The 22,953-nt window shown below is 48.0% G+C and overlaps 2 non-coding genes across 2 annotated transcripts; both read right to left on the bottom strand.

Moving 5' to 3' along the window:
• Positions 1-8,009: 8,009 nt before the first annotated feature.
• LOC133259939 (small nucleolar RNA U2-30) lies at positions 8,010-8,081 on the bottom strand. Its single transcript, XR_009740606.1, has one exon. It is a non-coding gene; the product is annotated as a small nucleolar RNA U2-30 (small nucleolar RNA).
• A 142-nt stretch (positions 8,082-8,223) lies between these two features.
• Positions 8,224-8,303, bottom strand: LOC133259942 (small nucleolar RNA U2-19). The gene has a single exon (XR_009740609.1). It is a non-coding gene; the product is annotated as a small nucleolar RNA U2-19 (small nucleolar RNA).
• Between the last annotated feature and the right edge of the window lie 14,650 nt (positions 8,304-22,953).

Genomic DNA, 22,953 nt, shown 5'->3' with positions numbered 1-22,953 from the left:
CTCCTCAGTCGTGTCCGAATCTGTGACCCCGTGGACCACAGCCCACCAGGCTCCTCTGTCGGTGGAATTTTCCAGGCAGGAACACTGGAGTGGGTTGCCGTTTCCTACTCCAGGGGATCTTAGGACCCGGGGATGGAACCCACGGCTCCTGCATTGGCAGGCGGATTCTTAACCGCAGAGCTACCTGGGAAGCCCTAAAACTGGGCAGCCTCCTTGCATAGGTGACCAAAGAGTGGCCCACATGGGGGTCGAACGCTTGACCTTGTCGCTAACTGAGACAACGCCATGATCCCATCATGACGATTGTTAGAAAGCTCTGAGCTTCTTGCTTCACAGGCGGCATGCCCAGTGGACTGATTACATTCTCAGCATCCCAGGGCTTTTTACTTGGACCCCCAGCAAGAGCAGGTGGATCTTCTAGTTCCATGCCTCCGACCCGGTAGGAGGCAGCAGGATCCCCGGGTTCAGGCCTCGGCCCACGCTGGCCCCGCCCCGGCCCCGCCCCGCCCCGCCCCGCCCCGCCCCGGCCCCGCCCCGCCCCCGGCCCCGCCCCGGCCCCGCCCCGGCCCCGCCCCGGCCCCGCCCCGGCCCCGCCCCGGCCCCGCCCCGGCCCCGCCCCGGCCCCGCCCCGGCCCCGCCCCGGCCCCGGTGTGTCCGTCCCCACCGCCTCTGCACATCTGCACCGGAGCCCCCAGCTGGCATCTGAGCGCAGCACGCACCCCATGATGGCGGCCCGTCGCGGCCTGTGTCCCCCCCGCCCCCCGCCCCCCAGGGATGTCCCCCCAGTCCCCCTGTGCCCCTCTTTCATTCCCCGTCCAATCGAAGAGCAAACCTGCTCCTTCTGTTCCCTTCAGAACACACCGGACGCGGGGCCGGCTCCAGGCACCCCCATCACCGCCGCACCCGGACGAAGCCATCCTTCCAGCCGCCCCCTCCCCGCTCTAACTTCTCCCCTTCAGCCTCGCCTCCATGTGCCGCCACACCCGTCTTTTCCCAAGAGAGACAGTGCTGCCTCTGTCCTTGCTCGAACCACCAGTGACCTCACATGACTCAGAATGAAACCCAAGCCTGCCCGCCGCTCTGCTCTCTTCCTGAGCGGCTTTCCCAGCCCTTCCCGTTGGTTACGGCAGCCACAGGGGACTCGGGTTCCCTTCTGGAGCCTCGCAGACTCCGCAGTGGTCCGGGTAGTCCACACTCACCTGCTCATACGTCCCTGACCCCCAGGTCTCCAGCCCCTCCGTCTCTGGATCTGGTGCTGGTTTTCTTCGCAGCACTCAGCACTGCCTCCCATCTCAATGTGCATGTTTGATAGGTCTTCCCCATCTGAAGGTGAACCCCGGGAGGGCAGAGATTTGTTATCGGTGTATCCCCTGGGCTTCTGCAGAGCTTGGGATATTTTTTGGTAGGATGGATGGATGGATGGATGAATAATATATGTGGTTTATTCTAACCCAGCAAGTCATGAAAGACGGGTAGGTGTTTGGAATTATCTCAATAACCTTATGCCTTTGAAATTATTTGGACTTTCTCAACGTAAGCATTTCCATGGCGACAAATGTGCTGCGCACTCACTGCTGGCTAGTTTCCTTTTTCTTATGTGTGTGCTTAGTTGCTCAGTCGTGTCCCACTCTCTGTGACCCCATGGACTGTAGCCCATGAGCCTCCTCTGTCCATGGGATTCTCCAGGCCAGAATCCTGGAGTGGGTTGCCTTTTCTTTCTCCAGGGGATTTTCCTGACCCAGGATTTGAACCCGGGTCTCCCGTATTGCAGGGGGATTCTTTACTGCTGAGCACCAGGGAAGCTCCCCGCCCCCCTTATTTTCCTTATATACAATATATCGAGTGAGAGGAGTTTTACATAGAGGATAATTGTGGGTGGTACAGGTACTTTTGGAGAAGGAAATGGCAACCCACTCCAGTATTCTTGCCTGGAAAATCCCACGGACGGAGGAACCTGGTTAGGCTACAGTCCATGGGGTCGCAAAGAGTCAGACACGACTGAGTGACTTGACTTCACTCAATCACTTCATTCACAGGTACTTTAGAGGAATAAAAGGTAGACAGGATTGAGAGAGGTTTGGTATGGACTACTTAAATGATGAAAGTGAAAGAGGAGAGGGAAAAAGTGGGCTTAAAGCTCAACATTCAGAAAATGAAGATCATGGCATCTGGTCCCATCACTTCATGGCAAATAGATGGGGAAACAGTGTCAGACTTTATTTTGGGGGGCTCCAAAATCACTGCAGGTGGTGACTGCAGCCATGAAATTAAAAGAGGCTTACTCCTTGGAAGAAAAGTTATGACCAACCTAGACAGCATATTGAAAAGCAGAGACATTACTTTGCCAACAAAGGTCTGTCTAGTCAAGGCTATGGTTTTCCAGTGGTCATGTGTGGATGTGAGAGTTGGAGTGTGAAGAAAGCTGAGCGCCAAAGAATTGATGCTTTTGAAGTGTGGTGTTGGAGAAGACTCTTGAGAGTCCCTTGGACTGCAAGGAGATCCAACCAGTCCATTCTGAAGGAGATCAGCCCTGGGATTTCTTTGGAAGGAATGATGCTAAAGCTGAAACTCCAGTACTTTGGCCACCTGATGCAAAGAGTTGACTCATTGGAAAAGACTCTGAAGCTGGGAGGGATTGGGGGCAGAAGGAAGAGGGGACGACAGAGGATGATATGGCTGGATGGCATCACCGACTCGATGGACGTGAGTCTGAGTGAACTCCGGGAGTTGGTGATGGACAGGGAGGCCTGGTGTGCTGCGATTCATGGGGTCGCAAAGAGTCGGACACAACTGAGCGACTGAACTGAACTTAAATGATTGTTTCTTTTACTGGGTGTGCATGTGGGTGGGGGTGGAGGGCGTGAAGATAGCCGGAGGGCAAGAATTTGATAAACAGATTATAGGAGATTATAGAGAAAAGAATATGCTTGGAAAAGGATATTCACATAGAGAGGCTTAGCGATTCACAAGTCACTGAGAACATGTGCAGAAAAAGCTGCCAATCCAAGCATCCTTTGTTGTAGGAAAGGTTGACATCATATGGTCATTTCTGTGGTAAGGAATCCGCCTGCAATGCGAGAGACCTGGCTTCTATCCCTGGGTTGGGAAGATCCCCCGCAGAAGGGAGAAAGGCAACCCACTCCAGTATTCTGGCCTGGAGAATTCCATGGACAGTCCTTGGGGTCCCAAAGAATTGGACATGACTGAGCGGCTTTCACTTTCACATCGTAAAGAACCCACCTGCCAATGCAAGAGACGGGGGCTCGATCCCTGGGTCAGGAAGATTCCCTGGAGTAGGGAATGGCCACCCACTCCAGTATTCTTGCCTGGGAAATTCTAGGAACAGAGGAGCCTGGCGGGCTGCAGTCCATGGGGCCACAGAGTCAGACATGACGGGGTGACTGAGCGCGGCACAGCTCCATCTACATACAGTGTAGAAAGTGAAAGCCATGTGCCGCAAGGAAGATCCCGCATGCTGAAAGCTAAGACCCCAAACAATCAAATAAATATTAAAAAATACATATATTAATACATAAGAGGATTCCTTGAGTGTATATCTAGGAGTGGGATTGCTGAGTCAAAAACCATTTGAAAAGAAAACAAATTAAGGGACTTTACATGCATTATCTTAACAGTGGTGTGGATGGGGAGGCTGAGGTGCAGAGAAGTCAGTAAGTTGCTCTTGGCTGGTAAAGGGACTGAGCCAGGTCTGTGCTTTTAACAGAAAACTAGGTAGCTGGCTACAGTTTATACAGAGTTTTGTGAAATGTCAATGTTTCTGTGAATTAAGCTAATGCCATTCCTGGAATTTGAGTATATTTACAGCCAAACCAGCCTCTAGTCTGAGGAAGGTGATGAGCACATTTTGTCAAATTGTATGTGACAGGTGCATTCTTAAAGACAGTCAATGACTGAACACTTTGAATAATTACAGATTGTTCTCCCAGTGGAACTGGCCAAACCCCAGATATCTTAACACTGAAGTGAAGGGAAAGTCGCTCAGTCGTGTCCGACTCTTTGTGACCCCATACCAGGCTTCTCCGTGCATGGGATTTTCCAAGCAAGCCTACTGGAGTGGGTTGACCATTTCCTTCTCCAGGGGAATCTTCCTGACCCAGGGATCGAACCCGGGACTCCCGCATTGTAGGCAGACGCTTTACCCACTGAACCACCAGGGAAGCCCACCAGACGACACTGGAAAGTGTTAAATAAGCTACGCCATCAGGTGGCGCTGTTTGTAAACAAACTTCATTTACTCGTCTAACCAGCTTTGCTATTCAACTATTTGGAACAAAATTTCTAAGAACAATAATGATCTGTGTTATTGCAAATGCTGTAGCAACTCTGAGACTCTATTAATGGGATTTAATTGAAATACTTAACATTTCTGTAGTCCAACACCCCATGAGCTGGGCTTTACGTTCATTAGTTACTGACTGTAACCCGGGAGCAGAATGACAACGCTTCTGTTTTAATGTTTGTTTTTTCCAGGAATGCCAAACTCAGTTTAATTTTTAAAAAAGTAAGAAAGAGACGGGTCCGCATCGTCTCCTCACTTTGCCTCAGAGCTGGCTTCTGAGAACCGGCACAGGAGCGCCTCTGCCTCCCGGGTTACGCGAGGGTGTGGGCAGGAGGGTCCAGGGTCGTCGGTCATCTCGGCAAGGGGGTGGGGGGTCAGTCCTCCACGCAGGGAGCCTCCGTCTCCTGTCCTCCCGCCTCCCCACTCCTCCTCCCCGAACCCCGCCTTCTCAGGTGACTCCGCCAGCAACCTCCGGAGGTAGATCTGGCCTAGTGTGGCCTGTGCAAAGGCCCTGGGTTCCTCCAGAACAGGGAGGAGGCGCGGGCGGCGGGCGGGCCCGGCAGCTGGGCTCTGGAAGGATCCGGCTTCCGTTCTGAGCGCGATGGGGAGTCACCGGGGGCTCTGAGCAGAGGATTGGCCTGCTTGGACTGATGTTCACGCCACACCCTCAGCTCCGAACTCGACGTCTGGCCATCCCGGCGCTTGGTCACTGAGTCACTGATGCGAACTCCTAGTGTGTCTTTCCGGGTGGCTCAGTGGTAAAGAATCCGCCTGCCCATGCAGAGATTCGGGTTCAATCCCAGGGTGGGGAAGATCTTCTGGAGGAGGAAATGACCCACTCCAGGATTCTTGCCTGGAAATTCCCATGGACAGAGGAGCCTGGCGGGCTAGAGTCCTGAAGAGGGTCACAAAGGGTCAGATATGACTGAGCACGCACCTATGTGCCTCCGCGTGAGTTAAGACTCTGTGGGGCGGCTCATGCCGCTGTGTTGAACTTGAGTCCCAATTCCTGGAAGACCTCACTTATTGGCGCATCTGAGCCCTGTGAGGAGGGTGCGGGGCGGGGGGCGGGGGGGCTTCCTGGAAGAAGGGTCATCCAATCTGAGACTCGTACATGGAGCTCAGAGGGTTTGCACCTGGTGTTACCTTCCAGCTACCTTCTGGAGGTTGAAGGCAGCAGGACCCATTTCAGGCACCATCAGTAGGTGGGATCCGCTTGACTAGGAGAATTTTCTGCCAGGGCAGGGACTGAAGAGGCTGCAGAGGTGCTGCTTAGCTAGTTAAGGAGTTTCCATCATCATGTGACCGACAGACGCGGGGCACAAAGCTGCAACACGACAAGATCCATGGTTTTATCAACCGGAAGCTGAAAGGCGATGTCAGGAATCGACAGCAAGACTTGAACTTTTGGCTGAACTTGTGTTAACTCTCTCTTACTATCATCGGTTAGATTTTGAAGGTGAGCAGGCGAGTGTAGCGATTTGGAAAATGGAATCCTTTAATGACTCTTTTTATTGCTTTTTGCTGATCCTTAATATAAAACAAATAATCATAAATCACAGCCAGCTCATTGGCCTCCTTCCATCTGCAATATAAACCACGCCAGGGCTTGAGAAGTTTACAGATTTTCTGAAGTAGCATCCTCCTAGCTGGACCCCAGCAGACACGGCTAGGTCTTATTTTATGCAAATTTGAATCATGCAAATCCAACATTGTGATCTGGATACATGTTAAGAGTTCCCTTGTACACACCAAGTTTCCAATAGTGTGAATCCTGCAGAAGCAGAAATTCTACAATCTCACTTAGGGCGGCACGGATGGACAGCCAGGGAAACATTGCCACAAGGTGGCGCCCGTCCTCAGGTAAGCGGAACCGTGGGTGCTGCTTTGCTGGGATGAGACGTGAATTATGTGGCTTCAGATGATGCGTTTTCTTCCCATGAAAAGCAGGCAGCTGCTCTGTCGTTCCAAGCTGAATTTGCCTTTGAAACTGAAGGCCATGTGGCATTAGAAAATGGTAAAAATTCAAGTGAAAGATAGTAGCTGATAGCATGCCCAATGTCATAGCCGGTTCCCCACTTCGGACATGGCCGCCATGTGGCCATGCGCGGGGGCGGCACCTGCTTCCGTTGAGAACAGCGGCTCTCCTTGGACCTTCAGAACCCCGAGTAGTGATGATGTCTCGTTTTTATTTCCCCACACGTGGTTTTTCTTGCCTCCCTTCTTTGTAACATGACGATAATGAGATGCTGCTCCCCCGTCTGTCGCATCCCATCTCTCACTTCCGCTTCTCAGTTTATGCCATTTGTATGGTTTCTGTTCCATGTTCAAAACTGGCGACACTTAATCTTGGCTTTGGAACCGTAAGAACACTGTCCATCCTTATTTGTTGTTTACTCACTAAGTCGTGTCTCTTTGTGACCCCATGGACTGTAGCCCACCAGGCTCCTCTGTCCACGGGATTCTTCAGGCAAGAATACTGGAGTGGGTTGCCATTTCCTACTTCAGGGAATTTTCTTGAGCCAGGGGTCGAACCTGTGTCTTCTGTGTTGGCAGGCAGAGTTTCACCACTGAGCCACCTGGAAGCCCCCCATCCTTATTTAGCTTGATCCCAAATGCTGAAATCAGTAGTAATAACTCTACATATGTGTCTATGCATTTTCCTCTTCTGGATACTTCATACAAGTGGAATCATACGATATGAGACCTTCTTGTCTGGCTTCTTTCACTCACCATTACCTTTTTTAAAAAAAAGTTTTATTATAAAAAAGTAATTATTTTATTTATTTGACTGCACAGGGTCTTAGTGGCAGCACGTGGGATCAAGTGCCCTGATCAGGGATTGAACCTGGGCCCCCTGCATCGGGAGCCCTGGACCACCAGGGGAGTCTCAGCACCACGTTTTGAAGGTTTATCCATGTGGCAGCAGGAATCAGTGCTTCCTTCCTGTTTACAGCTGAATAATATCCCATTGAAAGGATAGAGCACACCTGCTTATCTTCCGTCCTTTGATAGGTGTCTGCGGTGTTTCCGCCTTTCGGCTGCTGTGAATGGTGTTGCCAGGAACTTCTGTGTACATGTTTCTGTTTGAATATCTGTTTCCAGTTCTTTTGAGTGTGTATGTAATAGCAAGTGGAATTGTTGTGAGTCACTAGCTCTCACACTTATTTTTTCTTTTATTTCTCAGAAGGGAAACCCATTTTTACTGTGCTACTTTCCCCAGACTTTAGGTCTAAATTATAGTAATTGAACTTTATGATTCAGTCACAAATGCTTGGAACAGTGATAAATAGGAGGCGATAAATATATTTTGATGGGAATTCCCTGGTGGACCAGTGGTTAGGACTTGACACTTTCATTGCGATGGCCCAGGGGTTCAACCCCTCCAGGGGGAACTAAGATCCCGCGAGTCAACATTTTTTTTTTTTTAACTTTTTGGCTGCACCTCGTGGCATGCGGGATCTTAGTTTATATATTTATATATATATATATATAGAGAGAGAGAGAGAGAGAATGAATAATAGTCCCTGAAGCAACTCTTCATGGCGCAGTGCACCTAGACTTCTGTCGTGCTAGTTGTGAACTAGTACTTTATTAGTTATAAGATTTGAAAAATTGTTTATATGTAATATATATTTTGGGTACATCATTCTCTACAAGAACTGACTGCAGTGAATGTTTGTTGACCTCTTTTTTTTTTTTTTAATTCTGAGCTCAGATCAAGTGTAGAAACCTTCATAGTTATATAAAGTTCCGCAGTAAAATCTTTTCATCATTGCTCAGAACTGATCAGCCTTTCATACAAGCACACCCACCACCAACTGTCACCTACCCACCAATAAGCCCCATAATTATCGTCACCTATACACACACACACACACACACACTCCTTCACGCCCCTTATTTTGAATTATTCTTTTGCTTCTCAGAACTACAGAGATCATGCATCAGCTACACTGGGTGGTCTTCTGATGCTCAGATTTGGCTGCTTTCCTCACTGACTGTTGACCTCTTATTCACACCAAGGAGCGCAGGCTGTGTTTGGTTTTGTATCTCAGTCTCCCAGGTGTGGGGCCTGCGGGTCCATTGCATTGAAAACACTGAGCCTGGGAGGGGGTGTCCTCTCAGCAGTGGAGCCTACGTACCCACACCATAGAACAGGGTCTGCGCATTGGACTGCTTTCTCTGCAGCGCTCTGGGGCCCTCGGAACACGGATCCCGTAGAAAGAACTTGAGTTTCGTTCAGGAAAGCCCGTTCTTCCTTAAGCGGTGGCTCCAGGAAATTGCTTCCAGGCGAGGGTAATGCAGCTTCCGTCCACAGGGCGGCAGGCTTCTCCCAGAATAACAACTGGCCGGGAACAAAGGCCGCAGTCTCCCGCCGCGGCGCTGGCGGCCGGGTCTCTGGGCCAACTTTAGGGAATTAATCAGCAACTGGAGAGCGCTGGGGCATCAAGGACGGCAGGCCAGCCAGCCGCTCGGAAAAGCACAGCGAGGACCCTCACCTCGGCCACGGAAGGGGAAGGGCGCACAGCTCACGCTCCCAAACGTCCGCCCAAATGCGGCCCCGCGCTGATGGCCGCAGACGGACAGACGGGACCCCAAAACAGGCCGCCGTTGCGGAGAAGAACCTTCTACCAGGAGGCAGCCGGGTGCGGGACTAGCAGCTCAAAAGCAGCTGACGGCAGCCATCCCAGGAGACCCGTCGGGTGGGGGCAGGGTGCTCGGATTTTTGGAATCTCAGTAATCAATAAGATTGAAAAAAGCTGGTGTCATCATAGGGGTGGATATCAAATTTTGATCTTGCCAGTTACGAAAATTAAAAAAAAATACAGTTGGCCTTTACTATCACCGTCATAAAAGACAGGGAAAGATAGAAAAATATAATTGAAAACTAAAGGGTAATTGCTTAAACTGACAAAAAAAAAAAAAGCTTTCCTAAAAAACAAATTTATGAAAACTTCATTGGCTTCCTCAGTAGCTCCGCGGTAAAGACCGGGCTTGCAATGCAGGCGCCACAGGAGACCTGGGTTCCATCCCTGGGTGGGGAAGACCCCCTGGAGGAGGGCATGGCACCCCACTCCAGCATTCCTGCCTGGAGAACCCCATGGCCAGAGGAGCCTGGGGGGCTACAGTCCATAGTGTCGCAAGAGTCTGACACGACTGAGGCGACTGAGCACACAGCATGAGCAAACTTCATTAAGATTCCAGGAGGCATTATTCTAAAGGTGTGATTCTTGAGTTTGGAAGGAACTTGTTAAGGAAATCAAGACTCGCAGAGCGAGTAACTCACCTGTATTTCCCGAAGTGCGCTTCCGTTTCCACCAGACAGGAGGAGAGTTCGCCTTTCCTGAGCACTTGTAATAGCATGTTAATTTTCCTTCTTTTTTTTTAATTGCAGTATGGCTGACTTACAGTATAGTATCAGTTTCAGGTGTACAACACGGTCATTCCATATTTTCGTTTTTTTCTACGCCCTGATTAATGTAATTCTCAGGCCTCCCCTTTGAGAGAGGAACTTGATATCATTCCTGTTTTACGGGAAAGGAAACCAGACCTTGATGAGGTCTCAGCAGACAGCGGCTGAGGCCAGTGTCCCCTCCCCCACCCCACCCGACCACTGGGCCACACGGCTTTGCTGTTCTCTGGTTGTTCCAGGTGGCTCTGCAAAGAAGAGATGAGTTTCCTAATTAAATTAAAAACAACTACCACCCCGGTAGACCATCAGAAAGGAAGATCATCCATACGTTCCCATTTTCGAGGCAGCTAACGTGTGAGCATGGCTGTCTTCATTATTTTTTTAAGGGCTATGTTTTTTTAAATTTATTTTTAATTGGAGCATAATTGCTTTACAGTGTTGTGTTGCTTTCTGCTGTACAACAACGAGAATCAGCCGTACGTGTGCATATGTCCCCTGCCTCTTGAACCTCCTCCCCACTCCCACAACGCAGCCCTCTAGGTCGTCACGGAGCACCGAGCTGAGCTCCCTGTGTTACAGAGCAGCTTCCCACCAGTTACCTGTTTTACGGCTCCCAAGGTGGTATAGAATCCGCCTGCCAGGCTGGAGATTCGGGTTTGATCCCTGGGCTGGGAAGATCGCCTGGTGGAGGAAATGGCCACCCACTCCAGTGTTCTTGCCTGGAGAATCCCATGGACGGAGGATCCTGGCGGGCTCCAGTCCACGGGGTTGAAAAGAGTTGGACACGACTTAGCGACCGAGCAGCAACAGCAGCCTGGTTTCCTCACGGCGGTGTGCGTATGTCAGCGCTAGTCTCTCGGTTTGTCCGGCCCTCTCCTGTGTGCTGATGTAATAAAACACTGCAGCCTGGGTTAAACAACAGAACTTTATTTCCCGAGGTTCTGGAGTCGGAGGCCTGGGATCTAGAATCAGTGTGGCGGGGTGAGGGCACTCTCCTGGGTGGCAAACTTCTCACTGTGTTCCCATACGGTGGAAGGGCCTAGGATTTCCTTGATAATGTACCCTCCCACTCAGGAAGGCTCTTCCCACGGGACAGACCACCTCCCAAGGACCCCACCTTCTCAGATCATTGCTGGGCGTCAGGATTGCCACACATGAGTTCTGGGAGAACACAGACAGCACTCTCAGTTGCTCTGAGTGTTCATCGTTTCCAGAAAAGATTGCTCTGGATGTCTTTGTCCGTTAAACTTTTTTTTTCATATTTCAGATTTACTTCTGGTTAGATTTTTCAGAATGAGATTATTGGCTCAAAGGTTAGACTTTTTATTAAAATTTTCCCCTAGTTTTGTTGAGAAATAATTGACATACGTCACTGTGTAAGTTTAAGGGCTAGAGTGTGATGGTTTGATTTGCATATATTGTAAGATGATTACACAGTAGGTTCCACTAACATCCGTCTTGTCATGTAGATGCAATAAAGTTTCCTGAGAACACAGTATTCTCCTTTGTTTCCATGCTGTCTGTGGCTTTTGTGTTACAACAGCAGAGCTGAGCAGTGGCAACACGGACGTGCATTAACCCCATCAACTCCACCCCAGGCCCCTCCCCTGCCCCCAGCAAAGCATTTACTCTCTGGCTGTCACAGAAAGGTTTATTAATCCTGATCTCAGCTCTTTAATTAGTATTAATTAATTTTTACTGATGTACAGTTTGTTTATAATATTATATTAGTTCAGGTGTACAGCATAGTGATTTGACATTTTTATAAATTATACTCTATAGTTATTATAAAATACCAGCCATATTCCCTGTGGTGTACAATATATTCTCATAGCTTATTATACGTACTGTTCGCCTCTCTTAGTCCCTGACCTCTGCCTCGCCTCTCCCCGTCCCCGTCTCTCTTCCCACTGGCGCCCACTAGTTGGTTCCCGTATCTGTGAGCCTGTGTCTGTTTTGTTATAGTCATGCGTTTGTTTTATTTTTTAGATTCCATATGTTTTGTACATGATAGCACACATAAAGTATTTGTCATTGGACTTGTTTTACTAAGTATAATACCCTCCAGGTGCATCTACATTGTTGCAAATGGCAAAAATCTCCCTCTTTTTTATGGCTGAGTAGTATTCCATTGTATGTACATATGTATCTTTATCCATTCATCTGCTGATGGACATGTGGGTTGCTTCCCAATCTTGGCAATTGTAAATAACCCTGCTATGAACATTGGGGTGCATGTAGATTTCCAAATTACTCTTTTTCTTTTCTTCAGATATATCTAGCATCTCTTTAGTAGCCTGTGAGTTCCCCTAAAAGTATAATTCTCATGGAAACTCTCTGACTGTTAACAAACCAGAGTCTGAGTTAAATAATTATTTCCATAAAATATGTCTAAGTTTCTGTCTTAACTCCTTTGTGAAATGAGGCAGAACAGAAATTTTTAAATGTCACAATAAAAGACCATATGATTTAATCTAATATACATAGAAATATCATCTATAAATTTTGTTATGAAGGAAGAGAAAGAATCTCTATTTAGTCATTTCTGGAGTCTGTTTAAGGAGGAACATTTTTTAAAATTTTGTTTCATTTTTGGCAAGAAATTCTGAAGGTAGAGAGGAGGCTTATCTCTCCAGGATGCCAAGGCAGGGACTGTCTTAGCCTGTTCAGGCTGCTATAACAAAAACACCATAGATCAAGGGGCTTAGACAACAAACATTATTTTCCCACAGTCCTGGAGGCTGGAAGTCCCACATTTATAAATATATTAGTGACAACAAGCAAGCTGGAAGCCCAGAGGCCTGGGGTCTGGTCCCAGCTACATGCAACTCGCCGTGTAACTTGGGTGGGCTGCCCAGCCTCTCTGAACGTCCCTGGGGAAATGGAGGGGTGGGATTAGAGCAGCGTGACAAGCACTGAGGCCATCATATCCAGTCCAGTGACTCAGGTGTGAGTGGGCCTGGCACCTGTGAGTGGAAGTGTGGTTAGGGGCAGGGGCGGGCTGCCCTGGCTCGCCTGCAATTCAGGAGACCCCAGTTCGATTCCTGGGTCAGGAAGATCCCTTGGAGAAGGGATAGGCTACCCACTCCAGTCTTCTTGCCTGGAGAATCTCATGGACAGAGGAGCCTGGTGGGCTACAGTCCATGGGGCTGCAAAGGGTCAGACACGACTGAGCGACTAGACCACCAAAGTGAACTCTCAATTTCCCCACCAATTCTCACTCCATCTTTGACCTCTCTCTCTCATCCCAAACTTCAGGTGCCTCCATGAGGCATGTGGAAGGGTCTCGAAGGAATGCAGCCAGCAGCTGACCCCTCAAAGCAACCTTCCACCAACATCTCCACCTGCTGGTTCCTACCTCCTCTGCCCCTTCAGTCCTAATCAGTGAACAACACCTGGACCAGTGGCGTCCCCATCACCTCCTGCAGGGTCTCCCTGCCCCCGGGGGCCCGCAGCCTGTCCTTTCCCCCAGCGGCCTCCCCATCACCTCCTGCAGGGTCTTCCTGCCCCCTGGGGCCTGCAGCCTGTCCTTTCCCCCAGCGGCGTCCCTGTCACCTCCTGCAGGGTCTCCCTGCCCCCGGGGGCCCGCAGCCTGGCCTTTCCCGAAGCGATGCTGGTTTGGAGTCAGGCAGCCTGGGTTCACTTCTGGACTCTGCAACTACTCATCACGTGATTTTGGACACGCCTCTTCATGTCTGTGTGTCTGTCTCCTCATGGGATGAATGGAAATAATAATGGGACCCAGAACCATCTTAGGGGATTAAATAGGTTCATCCGTGTAAAGCCAATTAATGCTAAGCAGGAGCACTGTGGTTACTATGGTTTTGAAATGTATTGTCACTATTTGCATGTTTATCCATTTCAGACTGAAATGGTCCCTTAAGAATGGGGATCTGATCTAAACCAAACTCTCCTTTCCCCAGAGTCTGGCTTTATGCTTATTTAGTAGGTGATCAGTTAATGTTTGGGAAGGAAACAGGAGGGGAAGAAGGAAGGAAAGAAGGGAGGGAGGGAGGGAGGATTTTTCTCAGTGGAAAGTTAGGACATACCTTAAGATATCAGATCTGAAAGCGGCTCCCTTCCCGGGGTCCCTGGATAGATGGGGTCTCCACTTTCACCCCAGATCATAGCAGAGCATCCCCTTTCTGTTTTTTTCAAGTAACAAACACCCTCAAACGTAGTGGCTTAACGCCACAGGCAGTGTGATGTTTCTTGATTTTGAGGACCAGGATTTGGGCCAGGCTCACCGGCAGTCTTCCTCGTGGGGCTGAACGCGGTCCCTTGAAGGGTGGGTGGTCTGGAGGTGAAACGGCTTCCCTCCGCGTCTGGTGTCCTGCCCAAGCTGGCTGCAACGTGCACCCCCGACACTGTCTGCTCCACGCAGCCTCTGCCTCCGGGTGACGTCGGAGCTGAAGGCCTTACTGGAGGCTGGATTCCCCCAAAACCAGTGTCCACGGGCCGAGCTGCAAGCCAGGCTTCATAAGAGCAGCCTCGGAAGTCCCAGGCACCACTTTCGTTGCCTCCTATTGGTTACAGAAATCACTGAGGCTTCTCAGATTCCAGGCAGGTAGAATCAGACCCCACATCTCCAGGAAGATGCAGCAAGGACCTATTGGCAGGTTCATCCACCATAAACTGTCCCTCCATCACAGGCCTGTTAAACCAGGTGTCACCTGGCCTCATGGACACTGTCCACTGAAACTCCCTGAATGCAGTTTTTTACGGGTGTGCAAAATGTACATTTTTTTTTTTTCCAGTGAGATGAGCTGTCAGGCAGATTATGAATCACTACATGGTGGTCTTCCTTTTTACCGAGGTTTATCTAATCCCAGTGCTCTGCAAAAATTTCTCAAGCAAACATGCATAGTCTTGTAAGCTATTCGAATAATGAAAAATCCTAGTCACTGCTAAGTTCTCTGCCCTCCCCACCTCACTCCCCTCCTCGGAGATAATCCCCACCAGCACTTTGATGAGCATTCTTCATGGGGTTTCCCGTGCGTAACGTGGACGTGGAAGGTTTTTAAAAATGCAGACAGCCTCGTTCTCCTTGTATGTTTTCAGTAATTTGCTTATTTTTCACTCTTAAGATTATGGAGAGGAGGTTGCTCATGTCAGCAGCCTGGACTTAGTCTGTTGTTTGCCGCATGTGAATGGTTTTGCCTGATGGTGAAGGTGTGTGATTCGTGCTCCCTGGCGTGCAGTAGGTGCTCCCTCCATTGGACAGAATCCACTCCACCTCTGATCCGGGCAGGAGTCTGGGACTCAGGGTTTGGCGATTGGAAACTTGTGTCCCGCTGGCCACCGTCGCTGGTTGGGGACAAGCGCGTGACATCATGGGAACAACGGTCCAGGAGTGCTGTGCCCTGAACACCTGGGGTTGATCTCAGATTCCCCCAAGTCACCTGCACCCATGGGAGTGAATGACCCCTGCACCAGGATCAGGGTTCTGTGGCTGAAAAAGACAGGGCGACGGGTGCTGGGCTGATCATGAGTGGTGTCCAGCACAACGCTCTGCTCGCTTTCCGAGCTTGAGGTCTGAGGAGCAGGGAGAGGTGAGACTCGCCCGAGAGCAGCCAGCTGATGCCAGAGCCCGTGTTTGTGATCAGAACGCAGTCATTTGCATTTTAGCTGGAACCAGTTTGTTGTTGTTGTTCAGTCGCTCAGTCGTGTCCGACTCTGCAACCCCGTGGACTGCAGCACGCCAGGCCTCCCTGTCCTTCGCCAACTCTCTGAGCTTGCTCAAACCCACGTGCAGAGTCGGTGATGCCATCCAACCGTCTCATCCTCTGTCGTCCCCTCCTCCTCCTGTTTGAGTTGGATTTTTCTATCATTTTCAACAAAGAGGAGTCTCCATGAAGGCATGAATCATGGGGGATCGCTCTTCAGTTCATCCTCATGACCCAGCCGGGGCTTGGCACAGAGCCTGACAAAACAAATGTTTGATGAGTGTGTGAGAGAATGAACCGAGAATGCCACGGAGATCCTAGTGACTGTTAGGTCCCTGAGGAATCCCAGAGTGGCTTCTCAGACTCTGGTGTGCACACAAACCACCTGCTAATCTTGTGGAAGTCTCTCAGTCATGTCCAACTTCTATGCAGAGTACGTCATGAGAAATGCTCGGCCGGAGGAAGCACAAGCTGGAATCAAGATTGCCGGGAGAAATATCAACAACCTCAGATATGCAGATGACACCACCCTTATGGCAGAAAGCAAAGAAGAACTAAAGAGGCTCTTGATGCAAGTGAAAGAGGAGAGTGAAAAAGTGGCTTAAAGCTCAACGTTCAGGAAACTAAGATCATGGCAGCTGGTCCCATCACTTCATGGCAAATAGATGGGGAGACAGTGGAAACAGTGGCTGACTTTATTTTTCTGGGCTCCAAAATCACTGCAGATGGTGACTGCAGCCATGAAATTAAAAGACACTTACTCCTTGGAAGGAAAGTTATGATCAACTTAGACAGCATATTAAAAAGCAGAGACATTACTTTGTCAACAAAGGTCCATCTAGTCAAGGCTATGGTTTTTCCAGTAGTCACGTATGGATGTGAGAGTTGGACTATAAGTAAAGCTGAGCATCGAAGAATTGATGCTTTTGAACTGTGGTGTTGGAGAAGACTCTTGAGAGTCCCTTGGACCGCAAGGAGATCCAACCAGTCCATCCTAAATGAGATCAGTCCTGGGTGTTCATTGGAAGGACTGATGTTGAAGCTGAAACTCCAATACTTTTGGCCACCTGATGCGAAGAGCTGACTCATTTGAAAAGACCCTGATGCTGGGAAAGATTGAGGGCAGGGGGAGAAGGGGACGACAGAGGATGAGATGGCTGGATGGCATCACTGACTCGATGGACGTGAGTCTGAGTGAACTCCGGGAGTTGGTGATGGACAGGGAGGCCTGGTGTGCTGCGGTTTATGGGGTTGCAAAGAGTCAGACGTGACTGAGCGACTGAACTGAACTGAACTGAATCTTGTGAAAACACAGATAAAAATTCAGCAGCTCCAGGGGGTGGCCTGAGAGTCAGACTTTCCTACAGGATTCCATGGAGAAGGAAATGGCAACCCACTCCAGTATTCTTGCCTAGAGACTCCAATGTACAGAAGAGCCTGGTGGGCTGCTGTCCATAGGGTCGCACAGAGTCGGACACGACTGACTCGACTCAGCAGCAGCAGCAGCAGCAGCACAGGATCCCAGGCTGCACTTTGAGAGACAGAGTCTGGGTGGCTCTGTGTCCTCCTGTGGTCACCAGTCACGTGTGGCCACTGAGCATCTGAAATGTGACTCCGCTCAACTGGGACATGCTGGAAGTGTAAAATGCGTGCCAGATTTTGAAGATTTATTTTTAAAAAATCTGAAAAACATATTTGACATTTTTAAAATTTATTATGGGTTGAAATGACAATAATTATTATTGTTATATTATTATTATAATTATTTTTATATTATTACTTTAATAATAAAGTTACATGTACTCTATGGGGTTTCCTAGTTGGAGCTCATGGTAAGGAATCTGCCGGCCAATGTAGGAGATTTAAGAGACGTAGGTTCGATCCCTGGGTTGGGAAGATCCCCTGGAGAAGGGCATGGCAACCCACTCCAGTATTGTTGCCTGGAGAATCTCATAGACAGAGGAGCCTGGCGGGCTGTAGTCCATGGGGTCACAAAGAATTGGACATGACTGAAGTGATTTAGTATGCACGCATTTACGCTGTATTATTAAGTAATAATCCTACAATAAATATGTTATTAAAACTCATTTTCACCTGGTTGTTCTTGTTTGAAATAGGGCTACTGGAAATTTTTTATTTTATTTTATTTAAAAAAAAAAACCCGTTTATTTTTGGCCTCATAGCGTGCAGGGTCTTAGTTCTCCCACCAGGGATCAAACCATCTCCCACGCACTGGAAGGCAGAGTCTTAACAACTGGACCGCCCGGAAAGTCCCAGGGCATCTAGAGATTTTAAAGTATGTGTGTGTTTCACACATTTTCTTGGACAAAACTGGTCTCAAGTGTGGGCTGCCCGTGGACAAGGAAATATGTCTTCAATTGCTGAGGTTTTTTCCCCACCAGACCGCAGGCCAAGAAGATCCAACAGGGCAGAGGAACCACGGAGGAGGAAGACTGAGCAGAGACGCGGGCGCTGGGGTTTTCTAGAAAGAGCCACGCGCTCACGACGCAGGAGAGGAGTGAGTGAGGCCGGGGCGGGCGGAGGCGAAGACTTCCTGCTAAGCAATTTGATGAGATTTTGGTTCCAGGTTTGAAAAAAAAACTGTCAAAAATTTTAATTTTTATTAGCAAGAATTAGTTGGGATGGGAACAAAGGGAATTTTCACGGACATGCTCCAAGACTCAGTGATTTCACTCCGGGGTGGATACCTAGGAAAGCACATGTGTGGATGAGGCGTTGACTGCAAAAACGTCTGTGTTTCCAAACATTGGAGACAGCATAAGGGTCAACACTGAGACGGAATGAATGGACTGTGCTCTGAGATGGGGAGCCACGCGTCCCTGAAAGGAAGGAGCGAGGGCTGCACGAACCAGAGGCTGCATGTCAGGCAGTGACAGAGCGTGGGGAAGCAAGGTGCAGGATAAGTACAGATTGACACCCTCGGTATGAAGTTTAAAAAAGTGCGGAAAGCTGTATGTAACACAGGATGTTTATATGTAAAACATATAAAAAGTATAAAACATCAAAGGAAGACATGAAACTCAGGATCATGGTTTTCTTAGGGGAGAAGGAGGGAAATATGATCAGAGAGACAAGACATTCACAGGGGTCTATTATAAAAAAATGGATGTAATTATTTATTCATTAAAGAAAAACAGCTACTTAAAGACACAGTCCATTGTCAGCACGTAGGATGCTGCCACTGTAATTTTATTCTTAAATTTTCTTCTATTACTCTGTCTACTGTTTGTTTCATTTTTTAAGAACTTGTTTTCATTTTTTATGTTTATCATGGCCAGAGTTTAAAGACTCCTGTCATGCTATATGGTTTGTTAGTTATAGAAAGCTTTTTTTTTTTTTTTTTTAAAGCTGGATGGTAGAAACAAAGGTGTTTGCATTATTACTTTCCAACACTTTTTATAAATCTGAAACATGTCATTAAAATGTACCAAGGCATTCATAAAATCATTATAAAAATGATTCAGAATACCTCTGCATACAAATTTAGTGATCTTACTAAACTTTTCTAAAACTGGGATTCATGCTTCTCTTATCCCACTAGTTTCTTGGTTTTCTTTTTGGCCATGCCTAGAGGTATGCACCCGGAGAAGGCAATGGCACCCCACTCCAGTACTCTTGCCTGGAAAATCCCATGGACCGAGGGGCCTGTTAGGCTGCAGTCCATGGGGTCGCTAGGAGTCGGACATGACTGAGCGACTTCGCTTTCACTTTTCACTTTCATGCATTGGAGAAGGAAATGGCAACCCACTCCAGTGTTCTTGCCTGGAGAATCCCAGGGATGGGGGAGCCTGGTGGGCTGCCGTCTTCGGGGTCACACAGAGACGGGCACGACTGAAGCGACTTAGCAGCAGCAGCAGCAGAGATATGCAGGGTCTTACGTCCCCAACCAGGGATTGAAACTGCGCCCCTTGCATTGGAAGTAGAGTCCTAACCACTGGACCACCAAGGGAAGTCCCGGTTTCTTTGTTTTCTTGGAGTCAGTCATCATCCTGACTTTTCTTGCCCTGTTCCCACCCGCTGGATCTGAATACCATCGTGAATTTTCCTAATCTCTGTTAGGTGTGGTGGTGGAAACAGCATGAAAATCATGATCAATACTAATATGGCAGCTTGGATGGCAGCTAGCTGGAGAACTCCTTGCCCCTTGATATCTGGGTAGAAACGCCTGGAAGCCCTCATTCTCTGAGCTCGCGCCATCCCGAAGCTTCCCCACAGACGTCTGCTGCTTCCTGTGGGGTGTAGGGGGCGTAGGGCAGCTCTCTCTCTGGATCCTGAGCACGCTGCCTTTCTCCTCCCTGCTTCCCTGAAACTCAGTCTTTCCTTGTTCAAAACTTTAAAAATCCACTCGGACCGATCACTTCAAAAGCTCTCTTGGCCGTTGCTTAGGACAAAGAAGGGTTTTACATCCCAACATGTAAGCGTCTTTTAAAGGGTTGGCATTGCTCTATTTGAGACGTCTGGAGGGGCATCTTTTGGTTTTGTCTAGATTCCTTCCTCTTTACCCTGTGGCCACAATTTGTATTTTCTTTGGGAAACCCCCTACCTCACTTTCATGTTTTTGAATGTGAATTTCATTATGGACCAAAATTCATTACAGACCAAAGCTCCCTGGGGAGAAGACGGGGTGGGTATTCTTATTCCCATTTTATAAAAAGGAGAGTGAGATGGCAAGAGGTTTGCATATGGCAGTCAAGGTCGAAAAGCCAGTGAGTGCATGGTTTGGAATTTGAACTCAGATCTAACACCAAAGCTTGTGCTCAAACTGCTATAATATAAGAATATAATAATAATTATAATAACCCTGTACTATCAATTCCCAGACTATATCTCCATTTAAGACCCCTCTACTGAGCTCCAGATTTGTATAACCAGCTGCATGTACAATAGCTCCACTTGAATATCTAATAGGCATTTATGAAGGTTTAAGAAAAATGCTCATGAAATCTTTGATAAAATGTCCTCCAGGAATGAAGTTTGATTTCTATTTCCTTGAGTGTGAGTTGAATTGATAACTTCCTTCGAACAGTGTATGACAGTGTATGATTTTCAAGGCTAGGTCACAAAAGGCATTGTGACTTCTGCCTTAGTCTTTTGAGTTGTTCATTCTGGGGGCAGCCAGATGCCATGATGGGTGAACACTCGACAAGTCCCAAGAAAAGTTCTGTGTGGTGAGGAAGTGAGGACTCTTGGAACGGTCACTAAGAAATCGGAACCTCTTGCCAATAGCCATGTTGAGTGCGCCATCTTGAAACTGGCTCATTCAGCTCTCGTCAAGCCTTCAAACAACAGCAGCCCTGACTGACATCCCGACGGCCACCTCGTGAGAGACCCTGAGCCAGAACTCCCCCACTGAGCCGCTCCTGAATTCCCGACTCACAGAAACTGTGACATAATAAATACTTGTCATTTTAAGATGCTAAGTTTGGGGAAAACTCATTATGCAACAATAGATAATCAATACGGCCTCCCAGACGCGGCGTGTGAGAAGCGGAACTCCTCCTCTTCATCCTGCAAACATAATTTTCCCTCTGTCTTCTTAGTTTAGAAAGTGGCCATGTCATGATCCTTGTTACTAAGGCTCTCCTCAGACACGTCCTCCTCAAAACATCCTCAGAACCCGTCTCCACATCACATCCCAAATCTAATCTGAGAGCAATTCCCATTGTTCTAACTGTGACCTGTAACCCAAACCCCACCAAGTCTTCTCAGAGCCTCGGTCCACCCCACCCTCTCTCACTAGCTTGGCTGCAGTTGGATCTGCCTAAATGCTCCTTATCCCTCACTTTCCTAGAGTCAGTTCGGTCTACAACAGCCAGAAGGATGCTTTAAAAAATGTAAGCTGGACAATTCCTCTGCTCCGGACCCATCATGATTACTCTCCCTCTAGACCTGTGAAGGAGAAGGAAATGTGCTCTGCATGGGGTCGCACAGAGTCTGATACGACTGAAGCGACTTAGCAGACCTGTGAATAGCTCCCTCCCACCACTTTATTTAGATCTTTGCCAAAAAAGCACCTTCTTACTTAATGAGGAATTTTCTGACTTCTGAGCAGTCTCTATAGTGTTTGTATTTAAATGTCTATTTGCTTTCTCTCTCTGTTCTCAAAAGACAGCTCCTTAAAATATTTCCACACATTGTAGTTTTCCTAAGAACTACTGACCTTGGTATGTTTATCAGAACCACCTGGGAAGCCAGTGAAAAATAAAAATGCCCATTGAGCCTCCAGGGATCCAACGCAATCCTGGGTACTCAGAATCTGGTGAAAACCAGGTGATTGGAAGATGCATCCCTGGAAACGTCTGTTGCATTTGTCTCCTAATCTTCCAGCAAAATTTGTTATTTCTGCTTTAACAGAGGCAAGGAAAATAGTAAAATATATTGAAATTGGTTTGTATTAAAAAAAAAAAAACTCCTTTGTAGTTAGGGCAGTAAATTATAGGCATAGGATTCAATATAAGCCATAAATTGAATATTTTAGTGTGAGTAGAGTTGTATCGAGTGTTCCTTTGGGGATTAGAGTTTATTTCCTAAGCTTTTGTTCACTACATCATGAGTCTTTTCAATAAAACGATCTCATTGTCTGACAGCCAGACAGAGCTGTCTTTGATGCCGGAGGACTTTATTGGGTGTGGTTAGCTCAGAAAACGGTTCTCTGAAGATACTTTATGACCAAATATTTACTAACGTCCCTTAGCAGCCCTGGTTAATTTCAGAATACCTCAGAAAGTCAATAAATGTGGACAAACTAGGATGTGTACACACACATCCGCTGTGGCCCCCTGCTTCAAGTAGATAAAAGCCCAGAAATGTAACCGAAATAGGAAACTTGATGTTATCATGACCTTGCTATTAAAAGTTGTTAGGCAGATGAAGGGGGTTAAGACCGATGGGCATGTCCCTTAAAGATCCAAATCCATGTAGGCATCCATCACCCATCCACTTGGGAGGTAGGCATTTGTTCTACGATTGTTGGGCTGACGATTTAGTTGGGTTCAGGAACCTCGCTGCTGGTCCAGTGGTCAAGACCTCGCCTTCCAATGCAGGGGGCACAGGTTCCATCCCTGGTCAGGGCGTAAGATCTCACATGTCGCTCAGCCAAAAAAAAAAACACACCAAAAACAAAACGGCCAACCAAAACATAAAGCAGAAGCTATATTGTAACAAATCCAATAAAGACTTTAAAAATGGCCCACACCAAAAAAATCTTTAAAAAATAGTTGGGCTCAAGGTTTATAATTCATTATTTTTTTCCAAATGATGGAAAAATAACTTCCTACTCTTTATCCATTAGAATTTTTTAAAAAAATATGTTTGATCACTTTGTAAAGGTTGGGTCTGCCTTTTTAAAAACTCATTTATATGAATGTATTTTATCTTTGTCCTGGGTCTTGCTCGTGCTGTGTGATGCAAAGCTTCTCATCGTGGGGCATCTCCTGCTGTGGAGCACGGGCTCTGGGGCGCTCATGCTTCAGGAGTTGTGGCTCACCGGCTCAGTAGTGGCACACGGGCTTAGTTGCTCCAAGGCAAGTCGGATCTTCCCAGCCCAGGGA

Source organism: Bos javanicus, chromosome 13 (genome assembly GCF_032452875.1).
Source record: "Bos javanicus breed banteng chromosome 13, ARS-OSU_banteng_1.0, whole genome shotgun sequence".
Lineage (NCBI taxonomy): Eukaryota > Metazoa > Chordata > Mammalia > Artiodactyla > Bovidae > Bos > Bos javanicus.
Note: the sequence above shows the minus strand (reverse complement) of the source record. Positions and strands in the feature narration are given on the sequence as shown.